The sequence below is a fragment of the Zootermopsis nevadensis genome, unplaced genomic scaffold (genome assembly GCF_977971745.1).
Source record: "Zootermopsis nevadensis isolate Lab colony 2312 unplaced genomic scaffold, Znev_1.0 Znev_ptg000021l, whole genome shotgun sequence".
Lineage (NCBI taxonomy): Eukaryota > Metazoa > Arthropoda > Insecta > Blattodea > Termopsidae > Zootermopsis > Zootermopsis nevadensis.
In genome coordinates this window covers 15,517,909-15,530,852 of record NW_028259153.1, presented here as the reverse complement: position 1 = coordinate 15,530,852, position 12,944 = coordinate 15,517,909, and the positions used below count along the sequence as shown (strand labels likewise).

Below are 12,944 nucleotides of genomic sequence, written 5' to 3'. Positions count from 1 at the left end.
AAACGACAACTTCTTTTAGTACTGAACATCTTGCACAATTTAGGCAATGGATATCCTTCAGCACCAAAGTTGTTTCTTGAGCGAAATAAAACAGCAAAAGTTATCTTTCATCTCCTTCCTGACCATGAATATCTCCCTCCACTGTACCTTCTTCTAACATAGCTGCAGACTGCACCACGTGCTGCATCACATTACTGTGTTACTTGCTATTTACAAGAGATCGGGTCGGACCGATGCATCGGGTGTTTAAAACTTAAACATAAAGTTGCATATTTAATAGAATAAGGAGGTAGACTATTATTCATTTTACATTATATTAATTTCTTAGTGCATTTTAAAATAGTTTAGACTCATAAATACTTATATCCTTCAGATTACAGTTAAATTTTAATTCTGTCAACACGAGGGAATGTAAAATATTTTAAAATTTTACATAAACATTTTTTATAAACTAAACATACGCAAGTTAGACTGTAAAAGAACCCGACGAAAATACCTTTTGCGTTACCACAGTAGTTATTACACCAGATTTTAGTCGAATTCGATCTATTGACGCCAAAATAAGGGTTCTTATAAATAGACGTATCAGTAATTGATCGTTACAGGCCTATTTAACGAAGTTGAATAAATGCTCAAATTACACAACTGTAAATATCATACCCTATTTATTTAGAGCACATATTCCTCTCGTCCTCTCGGCCTCTCATACGATAAGGACCATCAATACGAAGTGTAGAGCCAGATATGAATTTAAAGCTGCCAGCCGATGTGGTCTGTCAACTTCAGGTTGTCTATCAGATTTTTATACATTTACCAAATTTGGATTATATTCTACAGAGATGGACTATTACTGTCAGTGCACGTGGTAAAATTCAGCTGATTAATTTGTAGATTTCTGTGACCCGCTCTAGGCCTGTAAGTTAGCACGTTACCTTGATCATTATAAACACTTTCACTTATTTTAATGTCGCTTTACTTTATTTTACCGAACGTCACGACACGTTAGTTTGTTATACGTCACTTCACTTCGATTTAAACTCGTCATTATTCATTAAATCGTAAGTTCCGTTGCCTTCCCAGGTGGCTGGTTCCCTGCCTTGTCGAACAATGAGTGATGTTGCAAGCAGAGGGAACGGTGTGCCTCCCGGAAGATGGGACACGCGCGTGTTGAGGGACTGCCTTTTCTCATCTTAGGCATAATCTGTTCAAAGTTTTCACGGCGACGAGTACGCAGATGACCATCCTCTGGGATGTTGCGCCGTGTAGTCTAGTAGACGTTTACCGACGATTCAGAGGTGCTAGCTGCCTCCAGCCACCGAGCACACGACACCCACGAGACAGCCGTCTTCAGGACAGTGAATGTTAAACAGATAAGCAGGCCTACTTGGAATGGTGCCTATTTGAAGGCATTATCTCAAAACTTGCGTGGAATAACTGTAAAAAAAGTAAAGTAAAGTTTGTCCCACTATACGCCATGTAGGCGTTTGGGATGAGTGGAGGTATAGCTCCTCTCTTCCTTGACCTCGGCACTAGATGGGGGTGAGTGGTCAGCATCACGCCCCGGCCAGCTTTACCCCCGGGAAAGGACCCCCGGTACCCATTGTAGAGGAGGCTGGGTGGGCTCCAGAGTCGGTCTGGGCGCAGAGGTTAGAGGAAAAATCCTCTGTCCCCATCGGGGATCGAACCCAGCCCGTAGCTAGTCACTATACTGACTGAGCTATCCCGGCTCATGTGGAATAACTGTGGGGTGCCATATTATTATTATTATAGTATTGCTGAAAATACCAACAATCTATAACAATTAGTTTTACAGCTGAAATTAATAAAATATTCTAAGATGGCTGTCTCGTAGGTTGTGGAGCCGTAGAGACTGTTAGAAGTTTACCGACGTTTCACAGGTCCTTACTCCCTCCATCATGAACGCCTCACCGCCCTAATGATGGAGGCAGCAAAGACATCTGAAACGTTGGTAACGTCTACCAGACTACACGGCGCTACAACTCAGTAGACAGACATCTTCGTACTCGCTGTTGTGAGAACCTGAAATCCTAGATAAAATTTTTGACGGGAGTTGAATTTGATCCTATGACCAACCGTGAACTTCCATTGTGCCCATAAAATTTGGTACAAAATTTATAAAACTGGAAGTCTATGTTGCAAGAAAGTGGGCAATATGAATTCTGCCAGCAACTGCTCCTTTCCCTAAAATTCGATATATCTCGCGCTTTTGGGGGTGCCGAATCCTCACTTGCACTGCCCCATTTGTCCTGCTGCATCGCCAAGTGCATTTCTTCCACTTGCATCTCGCTGCGGGCAGCACAGTAGCTGATGCAGGATGAGATCATCGGTCCATTGCGGTGAACGTACGCGCGTAGACAGAGAGAGAGAAACAGCGGCAGAAAGATCGATTCTTTACGAGTGTCTCGCTCTGGTTTAGTGTGAGGTAAAACACAGTTAACCACATGAAAAGAGGCTGAATCTGCCAGCAGGCAACAGCTCGTCAGCAGCTCTCCTTTGAGTTATTATTATAATTATCATCATCATCTTATCACAGGATTTTCCTTTTCCTGGTATTTTTCCTCTTTAACCAAGGACAAACTCCACCACTCGATCTCCAGGTTTCATAATGTAGCACTTTCCTTGTCACGTGCTGTTTTCGAAGGAAGAATCTTTCTTTTTTGGAGAAACTACTGAATGCTTACTGAAATTGTTTTAGCATATTCTTTAGTTCTTCAATTGCAATTTCAGTACTTTAAAACGCGTCTCCTTTGCGGACACTTTTACGGCACAAAAGAAGAATTTAGACTGATTATATCAATCTCATTTCACTTGTGTGGTTTTTTATTCTTTGTGTTTATTTTATCTTGTGCTGACTGTCGACTGGTTTATTTAGGTGTTGAGTTAGCACGTTAAAATAGACAACAGAACTGTTACTATTACTACTAGTGGTGATAATAATAATATTTAAATAATATTAATAATATCGTCCTTTATCAATGCTTACATTCTCATATTAGCAGATTCATAAATAGTATACTCTACAAGCGTATTTGACAGAAATGTAAACTTTATATCCCCTATTACACTATACACAGGCCTATAAAAGAATTCATTTATTAGACCTATAATCCACGCCCAGCCCAGGAAGATATTTGTACCTAGGAGGGATGAACTAAGTGGGGAATTTAGAATACTGCACGAAGAGGAAATGCGTGAATTGTACGTGTCACCTAGAATAGTGAGCATAATGAAATCTGGGAGGCTACGTTGGGCTGGACACGTAGCACGCATGGGAGAGGCAAGGGAGGCGCATGCAGAATTTGGTTGGGAAACCTGAGGGAAGAGACCGCTGGGGAGACCTAGACGTAGATGGGAGGATAATCTCAGGCGGGATCTGTGAGATAGGAGTTGAAGGAAACTGGATTTTGTTGGCCCAGGACAGGGTCCGGTGGAGGGCTTTGGTTAATTCGGTGATGAACCGTCTGGTTCGGTAAGCCATCTAGTTAGTTAGTTAATCCTTCTGGAAATCGATCACTACGCACACCAAGAAGGAGATGGGAGGATAACATCAAGATGGATCTTTGGGAGGTAGACTGAAAGGATGGCAAATGGATGGAGTTCGCTCAGGATCGTGTCCGGTAGCGGGCTTTGGTGTTGTCAGTGTTGAACCTGCGGATTCTACTGCCAGGGAGTTAGTTAAAAAGCCCAGCCTATCTACAGCTGGGTATGATAAAAGTTGAGCGTAGACTCGCCGGAGATTCATAGGCTCGTTACTGTCCACATTTCGAACGGAAATACCCTTTACAGAAAATATCGGTCGTATTCTTCAGGGTTGCGACGCGACATGGTAACTACCTACAAGATCATAAGGCGTCACAACCCAGAAGATCATGACAGACATTTTCATTGACGTGATAACCTTAAATCTCACCCTCACGCTGTTCCCCGTCACTTAACAGATTTTGATGCTACTGAGCTTTTTTCCCCCCTTTTTTATATAAATTTTATGCCAGGCGGAAGACACGTGCAACATAGAACGCAAAAACCACTAATTAAAATAAAGCGTTAATTTTATTAGTGATTTAAATAGTATTTTAAAACACACGGTTCCCGAAGTTAACGCTTGGCGCGTCTATTCTGGTACACAGACGTCTTAATACGTTTAGTTACCCGCAAGGTAAACAAACATGGAAGCTGTAACTTCGTTGACTGCATGCCCACACACAATCTATTACGTAACGCGAGTCGTTAGGCCCAGCAGACAGTGAAGTATCTCTCTCACGACCTTGAGTTTATGCACACAGACCAAGACAAAGTTCCCGAGCAGCTATCACAAAAAGCAACCGCCGATTTCCTCATTCTGCCGGCCGTTTGGCCTTGTTCACACGACTGCTCAAAAGCACAGCTCAAATTGCGTTGGATTGCAGCCTATATTCCATCATGATATAGCAGAATACAAAAAAGAAACCAAAGTTCGTAAGTTGTGTTAGGATCATCATCTGTAGCTCGCATGGCTATGCAAAAATTACGCAAAGAAACAAAGAAAAATAAGTTGCCTTATTATCATCTCTATTCTTACCATGGCCGTGGAAAGTAAAGAACTTAAAAATAACTTGCTTTGTGATCAATTTCTATAGATACTACACAGAACCATGCAAGAGTTAAAATATACTGCTGCATTTTAACTATTCTGTTGTTCTGCTCTGATAAAATCAGTTTTTTAGCTTCAAATATGTTGAATAAGCAGTCTGGGACAACCGACAAAGGGTGATCTTTCAGCCTGGGGGTTCGGTGAGTCCCAAAGGGCTGAAGATGGAGACAGTATGTTCCTCTGGAACGTTGGCATCTACCTGGGAGTCAACACGGCGTCACAACCAGGAACAATTTCATCCTTATCCTCACTGCCGTGAGAACCTCAAATTTCATTCTAGATATAGATCTTAACGCAGTACAGTTCTTTTCGATCTGTTAGTGCTGATATGGTTTTAGCCCTGCAGATGGAGACAGTATGTTTCTACGAGTCCACAAGGCTTCGTGTAATATCTAGACTTGTAGATCTATTCATTATGTGCCCTATTAAAACCTCGGACAAGTTACATGCCATTCTGAACGAGTTTTTCATACGTACCCTCAATCTGCCACGCAAATGCGAAAACAGCACCTCTGTATCTTAAAAATTTATCACAATCGATTCGTTTTAAATTCGTATACATTTTCGTTTTTAATCTAAATATACGTCTTTAATTAATATTACAATCTAATTCGATTCTTTGTAATTTCCAGCTGAAAGTGGGCTGTTAAATAAAGTAACAATCAATTTCACAATCAGCTGGTTGTCCCATTCTACAATCCCTTCGTGACATGCCGGAACGGATACAACATAACAACAGTGTTCGTACGATCGCATTTGAAATCATCCAGCGTTCGTGATCAGTCTAAACGACTGAGTCCACCGTTTCTCATTCAATGACACGCACTTTCTATGACGCTGCTGAAGTACGTGTGTTTTACGTACAAATATTCATTCTGTACAAATCGGTGGGCGAATATTCCACGATGTTTCCAATGTAGAAATCAATGCAAAGAAGACTGAAATGCGCATGCCTGTAGTTAGGATTCTCTTAGCCACGTGCGTCCGACACGCGAAGTGCAGCAGACTTCGCAAAACTTTGCTTTCGTTGACGAAGTTACCTACTTGGGTTAAAGCTGCGTGAATGATCATTAAATGAAGGCACTGAAATAGCTGTCTTGGCACATTTATCGGCCTGTTAAGAGCATAAAACAACGACCGAATCTAAGATCGGTATCAGAACCTGTTATCACAGATACTGTTAATTGTTGCTGCACGTGACAAAACGTCTTGTTGCTTGGTGTTCATCACTTACACAGTGCCAAATGGAACAGTCACAATCGTAAACTGGGAAGGGAGTAAGGGAGAGAGGAAGCCTGTTTACAAATATTGGAACTATTCAAACATGTGGCTTCAGTGACAGAGACAGACCACGACAGTGATAAGTTATGTGGACGAGTTTTAACGAAGATGTCGGGGATCTCTAAAACCACGTTAGATTATCCCTGTGATTAGAATTATCCTGTGTTCAGAAAACAAACCTAAAACCTGATTTTATAGATTGTTATAAAGCTAAATACAAAAGTATTTTCGCGCTGTTTAGTCAGAAATTGCAGTGCATTTCTTTGTTCTGTCACATATTCACCACTCCGAAAAGTATTTCAAACACAATTTATAGACATTAAGTACATCTATAATTATGACTGTAATTTACACCAGACAAATGAACTTGCGCAAAAGCAGTTATTAACAAAATCGATAACGTTCTGTCAGAGCTTCGTGTGGAACTCAGACTGAAAAAAAAAGTCATCGATACAATTCTCACTTAAATTCTCGCAATAAATTTTAGTGTAGACGCCAGATACAAAATTTAATCCAAATCCGTTAATAGTTTCGGTTATAGCATGTGGGCGGATGGACAAATCCTTCCTGAGCCTACGCATACCCTGAGTAAATAAAGTTGCTTAAAAACCAACAGAAGGCCTATTAAATTAAATGAAATTGGAGATTTGCCCAGTTTTTTTACATTTAATGAGACTGTGCTCATTATTATTCTGAACTTTGTACACAGTTTAGTATTGGGAACAGAACACGACGTTTCGGGAACTATAACTGCTTCCACCCTCAGGCGAAAAGTACCTACTCAGTTAGGTCCCTTGGAAACAGCTGATCTCAGTCACAGGACTTCCTGAGCTACTACAATCAGATTTTATCAACGGGAGATAATAAGAACGTTTACAATGAAACTGGAAACACCCATGAGGACCTGCGTATCCTCAACGGTTCATTGATTCCGCTCTTAACAGATCAACGGGAATAAGTACCAAAATGAGACAATGCCACTCGGTTTTGTATTTGTCACCTTTGTGACGGGCATTTCTGAGAAGACGATGGCTGTCTTCTGGGCTGTAGCGCCGTGTAATCTGGTAGAAGTTTACCGACGTTTCAGAGGTCCTTGTTGCTCTACCTGCCTGATGAGTCCTGATGATGCAGTACTCACCGTCTGAGAACCTCAAATCCTACTTGGTATTTTTGAGAAATTCAAATTCGGGATATCAGGAACTGTTGGGTGGACTACAGGCCCTGTATATATGTAGTCTTCGAAACACAATACCAAAACGAATTCGCTTATGAGAACCACATCTGAACTAAATCCCCAGAAGACGGTATACTGCTTATTGACATCTCTTATGAATGCGACGCAAGGAAAACGTGGAAGCAGGCAGGCAGGATTAGCCCACAGCAAATACAAAAGATCCGGCCCCATGGCGTGCGTAAGTAATCCCACCAGATAACCTAGTTTGGAGATTTCACCCATGTGGGTTCCTCCTATCAGCAAGGTTAGTACGTTAAAGAGAAGTCCGACAGATCCTGGTAGGTTATTTAATCTTGGGCTTATCTTTAATTTCGTGGTGGGTCCAATTTACTTCATTTATTCCTCAAAACTTCCCCCACAGAGCTACGACCTCTAGGGGCAAAGACGAGTAAGCGGAACAAATTAGCATTTCCTTAACATTTATTTTTATATGTAACGTGTGAAAGAAGCCGCTCGGTCCGTAAAGTGACCAGGCTGCAGGCTGAACGGCTGGAGTTCGATTCCCAGTAGGAGAAGTTTTCTTTCTTCGTTCCGCGTCTGAACCGGTTCTGGGGTCCGCCCATCAGTCTGTTCTTCAGTCCACGCAAGGAACTCTTTTGTAGCAGGGATGTGAACATAACGACTCATGTGGCATTTAGTGCCGAGTTTAAGAATGGGTCCAGACGTTTTCAAAACGTGATGTTTAAAAGTGCCAGGGACAACTTCACATTTAACTGCAGACGTCTGTCTTCAGCGACGTTGCGCCGTGTAGTCTGATAGAACTGTACCAACGTTTCAGAGGTGCTGCCCCATCAACAGGAAGATCATCGTCCTGATGATGGAGGCAGCCCAGTAGACAGTCATCTTCATACTCGCCGCCGTGAAAACCCTAAATTTCACTCGCATTTAGCTGTTTGCAGAAGTCCAATACCAAATGGAACGGTCGTCCCAGTAATAGCATCTTTCATCTCGGGAAGTGTTCAACGGATTTCGATGAAACGGGTTACGTACTATGCCATATTCTCACAAAAGATTGATCTGAGTCCATCCAATTACGATTTAAGCTTATATGAATTTTTTATCAATTAAAAGCGATTCATCTTATAAAAATGGATTCGTGATATAAAATACAGATCTCGTTAACATCTTTAAAGTGTTCTGTCTGACGACAGGTCCATATGAACAGGATCCTTCCATCCTTTTCTCGGACTGGGACCTGTTCATATACGTTCTTAGCAGATGATCCAGAAGTGGTTTGCCATTGCCTTCTTCTGTGTGTGAATGGAGTAATTGTTGGGATGCCACGGAGAAACCGGGGAAGCTCCCGGAGGAAACCTCCGTGCTGCCTAGACCACGGCCTTGCCCAACACAAGTTATAAATTCGGGCACCGCCGGGAATCGAACCCGAGACCCCAGGATAATAAGGCCAGCGTTCTAACCGCTAGACCACCGTGATTAAAATCTTAAAACACTCAGTCTAAGATTTTGATCAAATCTGTTGAAGGTAACAATTACAACACATTATTAAGGAACACACTGGAATGTCTTAATATAAGATAACCTCTGTTAAATTAGATTTAATTTAATTCTCTAAATCCAGAAGCTAATCTAAACGACATTTAAAAATGCAGTACTTACCTCAGACAAAATACTACAAATCTTCATTTCAAAATTAGCTGGTTAATGCTGTTTAGAGAAATAATAGCTGTTTATTCTGAGAATCATAAAAATTAATTCTGTCAGCAAAATGTTGAATTACTAATTAATTTCAAAGAATGAGGTGGGTACTATGTGTAGGCCTACCACTGCACTTGTAATGGTTAAATAGCTGTGATGAAAACAGTGTTCCAATATTTTTACTCGAAAAATCTGCAACCGCAACGTTATAACACGACTTCAACTAAATATCCATCAAGTGAGCACAGAGTGATAACTGGGCTAGCATGAAAAGATATCACTGGAAATCTCGTACTTTCGAACATTTAAACTTAACAAAGTTTTACTCTAGTAGTCCATAAAGTATAATGTGAAATTATATTCCACTTCACTTTCAACCAGGACCCCACCTTGCGAAACGTTCGTGTAACTTCCATTCGCAGAGGTTTCGAAGGCTGTAAGGAAATGGTCGTAACAATTTTGCATACCTTGAGAAATTTTGTTTTCCACCAGCTGCACAAAACAAAATCCAGAGTTGTTTGACAGAACGACACAAAAATGGGGGTTGTTGCTTGTTTTAAAGTCAATGGCATGTATACGTGGTGGTTTTCTTTTAGACAGCAGCAGCCGACAGTCCCACGAGCCGGTACTCCGATTTACCAACTTTATTCTTAAAATTCCCTTCTTACTATACGTCAACGCCACAAAGATTTAAGAATTTCTTACGTAAGATGATTTTGTTGTCAGATCCTTGGATGTTCTTGTGTGATTTTCAATTTCCATTACGATGTGCACACAGCCTCCAAAAAGTATTCTTCGGGGTTGCTGTGTCGTGTATGCTAACGTTTTTGATAAACGCACAGATTCCATCCTAAAAGCTCAACTACGCAGAACAGCTTGTAAATTCTGCCTCCTCATATAATTGGCTACTCGCACGAAATTTAGACCCTCATAACATGGATTCACGATGTCTGAGAACAACGTGGCGCTTTGACCGTGGCGTTCACTAATCATCTTGCCATAAAGAGGTATGGAGGGAGGATTGTGGGTATGGGTCCACGCATTCCATCCCACAGCAACAGATGGAGATGAATGGTCAGCTTCAGACGCCATACGATTTAGCCCCAGGGAAATAGCCCCGAATATCCATCGGATAGGAGACTGGGTGGGACCGAGAGCCCCTACTGAGAATCAAAGCCCGGTAGTCACGTTTGTAGCCTAGCCACGAAACTGACTGAGGAGAAAGTTCTGAGAGCAATGTTTGCCGGCTGCCCGAGAGAGAGGAAGTACACGGAAGAACAGGGGAGATTAGACCAATGATGTATTCGTAGTGCATTCATTCTCTTGGGCTGAAAATCAGGAAGATTGGGATGGGTGCAACATAGTACACATAATAACAAACAACAGTTAGACTACATAGGTCAACAGTAATTTAGTAAGAATTGTGGTTCTCACGGCGGCAAGTGTGAAAATGTCTTCTGGGATGTTGTGCCGTGTGGTCTGGTAGGTTTACCGCCTTTTCAGAGGTGCTTGCTGACTACATCATCAGAACAAACGACAGAAATTTATACCAGACTATGCAGCGCAACATTCCAAAAGTCGGTCATTTTTTGAAACGTCTTTCCGGAATAAAATCTGGCCTACGTTGAAAAATACTCGATTAAAACATGAGTAGAGGCCACGATGCATTCTCAGTAAACAAGTTTCTGGTCCACAAAGGAACAACTGCTACAAGAGTGACAGAGACAGAAGGTAGACCCTCGCGATAACAAACAGCGGGCCCCTGTAATAATACCTCTTCCCCTCTCCACGAACACTTCCCTCTTCTCCTAGGGGCCGCAGCAGTCGAGTTTTATGGTTGCAACCCTCCCTCCCTACTCAATGCCTTTCTAGGACCAGGCAGGCAGGCAGGCAGACGACACAGCAAGGGCTGCCAACCTCACAAAGCTGTCCCCCATTCACAATGCACTCACAGTAGGCCCGAAAATAACGGTATGTAACCTTCAAGAGAGACATAGAACTGAGCTGCAGCATTCCTCCGTATTGTAATGTAATGCCTTAATACCCTTTTGCTGTATCGACCAGGGAACAAATCACTGAAGTGCCAAATATGTTCTTGTTTGTCACTGAACTTGCAATACAATTTGAGAGATAATTTGCAGAGAACCATACTCAAAGTAGGCATGTAAGGGATTCTGTTCTGAAACAGACTGCACATTAGATCAACCGGGAGGGGTATTTCTAGATTTAATTTCAGATTATGATTTTAAAAATTTGACAATTAAAATGTTATAATCACCTTCCTATTTCTTCACTCGAAAGTTCCTTTTCATTATTAAATTTTTATTTCAACGTAGATTGTGTTAGAAAAATATATTTGGGGACAAGGCATCACGAACATTTCAAAGAGGAGGGCTTGAATTTGTGTCACCTCTGAGCAAATATTTGTTAAGGTTCCGCTTCGTGAAACGAAACTCGCTAAAACGGGCTAATTAAAGTTTTCTCAACTCCAGAGAAATAAAAATAAATAACTGATTTTCCGCTTTTATTACAAAATACAGCTTGATCTAACGCTGAATCAGTTTTAGGCATTGCTTAGAATGTACGTCGTACGTTAGAAATTGACCAATTGTAACGTAAATTGCTTATATAATACAAGGGAACGTCTTCGTAAATGGAAAACTAATAGCTTTTTTTTTCGTGTGTAACCGATAACAAAACCGAGTTCAGCCGATAGCGCTGCCAACTTTAAAACTGAAAAGCAACTGAAGGCTCTCGATTACAGATCATCTGTAATAAACATAATACACATTCTTAACATGCACAAAAACACGAGCAGATTGAAATCCTGGAAAAGGATGATTGCCACATTTATATTTCAGTTCATCTTTAACTAAAATTGAAAAACAATTAAGAGAAATAAAATAAATTAGTGTCGTGTTAATAGATTTGCGGTTAATTTATATTTTGCTGACATTAAAACATGTTTTAGTAGCCCACTTAATGATTTATGCCAGACAGAGACCTATTTACTAAGCTTCAGTAACTGAAACAAGAATTATATTCCACGTGTATTCCCCCCCATCCTCGTTTCTGTATTCTATTTCTGTGAAACATAAAACACCAACTTAAATATAGTCTAGGACGGCACGATTATACAAATATTCTACCTAACTGTTATACCACCATTAATGTAAAGAGTATTAGAAACTTACGTGCGAGCAGTGTTATCCAGTGTAAAAGCAATCCGTCAGATTGGCAGCGACACGGTGGCAGCAGCAGCAGCAGTTACCAAACAGCGCTGCAATTACATAGCGTTTTCACTTCTTTCACCATCACTCTGTTACACTAGGCACTTTTAGACACACACACAACAAAACACACTACACCATAAAGTACTGCAATCTATTATTTAAACAAAATATATCCAGGGTGGGGAAAGGTAACACAACGCACCAAATTCACACATATTATCCACACAGCTACCAACTCTCTACTGCGACCAACTCTACTTCTACTATCCTCTTTTCTTCTTTCAGAGAGAGAAAACAGCCGACATCCCTTCCCCTCCCGTTCCTCCCTCCTAACACTTTGTGCCCTCTTTTAACCGCACGCCAGCCAATGAGAAACCTTGATGTCACGCTTGGAGTTTCACATTCGGTCTGTATTCTAAGTGGAGGGGATAGTATAATCTGTGGGGGAAGGAAGGGTCCAGGTGCAATTTCATCTTAGCAATCAACTATATTGATGAACTCATCTTTGGCAACAGCGTAATAGCATGCTGTTTCCCCGCAGCCCGCTTTGCAGCACAGACAACATTTTCATCCTAGTATATGCCAAGGCGATTAAAGGCGTCTGCTAGATGTAACTATAGGCTAGAACAAAGATTCGTTGCAATCAATTAATTATGCACCTTCAGTACGTACTTCAATGACTTCGGTTGTGACATTTCTTTGACACGTAACCCGTGACGAGCAAATGGGGTAATGTCGACCTCACGCATATCTGTGGAGCTTTACAGACATAACCAAAAATGGACACGTTCTCTGACATTCTTTGCAATCGACTCGCCACATTATGCAAGGAGAACGCGCTCGAAACAACAGACGATCGTCACCTGCATGTTGTATTTCTTAATTATAG

The 12,944-nt window shown here is 41.3% G+C and overlaps 1 protein-coding gene across 2 annotated transcripts in view; it reads right to left on the bottom strand.

Annotated features, from left to right (window-relative positions):
* Window positions 1-12,318, bottom strand: part of LOC110839226 (uncharacterized) — a 42,920-nt gene extending 30,602 nt beyond the window's left edge. For both annotated transcript variants that reach the window (XR_002546393.2, XM_022083212.2), the window contains exon 1: window positions 12,017-12,318. The gene's annotated coding sequence lies outside the window, so the exon portion shown is untranslated. The remainder of the gene's footprint in view (window positions 1-12,016) is intronic.
* Between the last annotated feature and the right edge of the window lie 626 nt (window positions 12,319-12,944).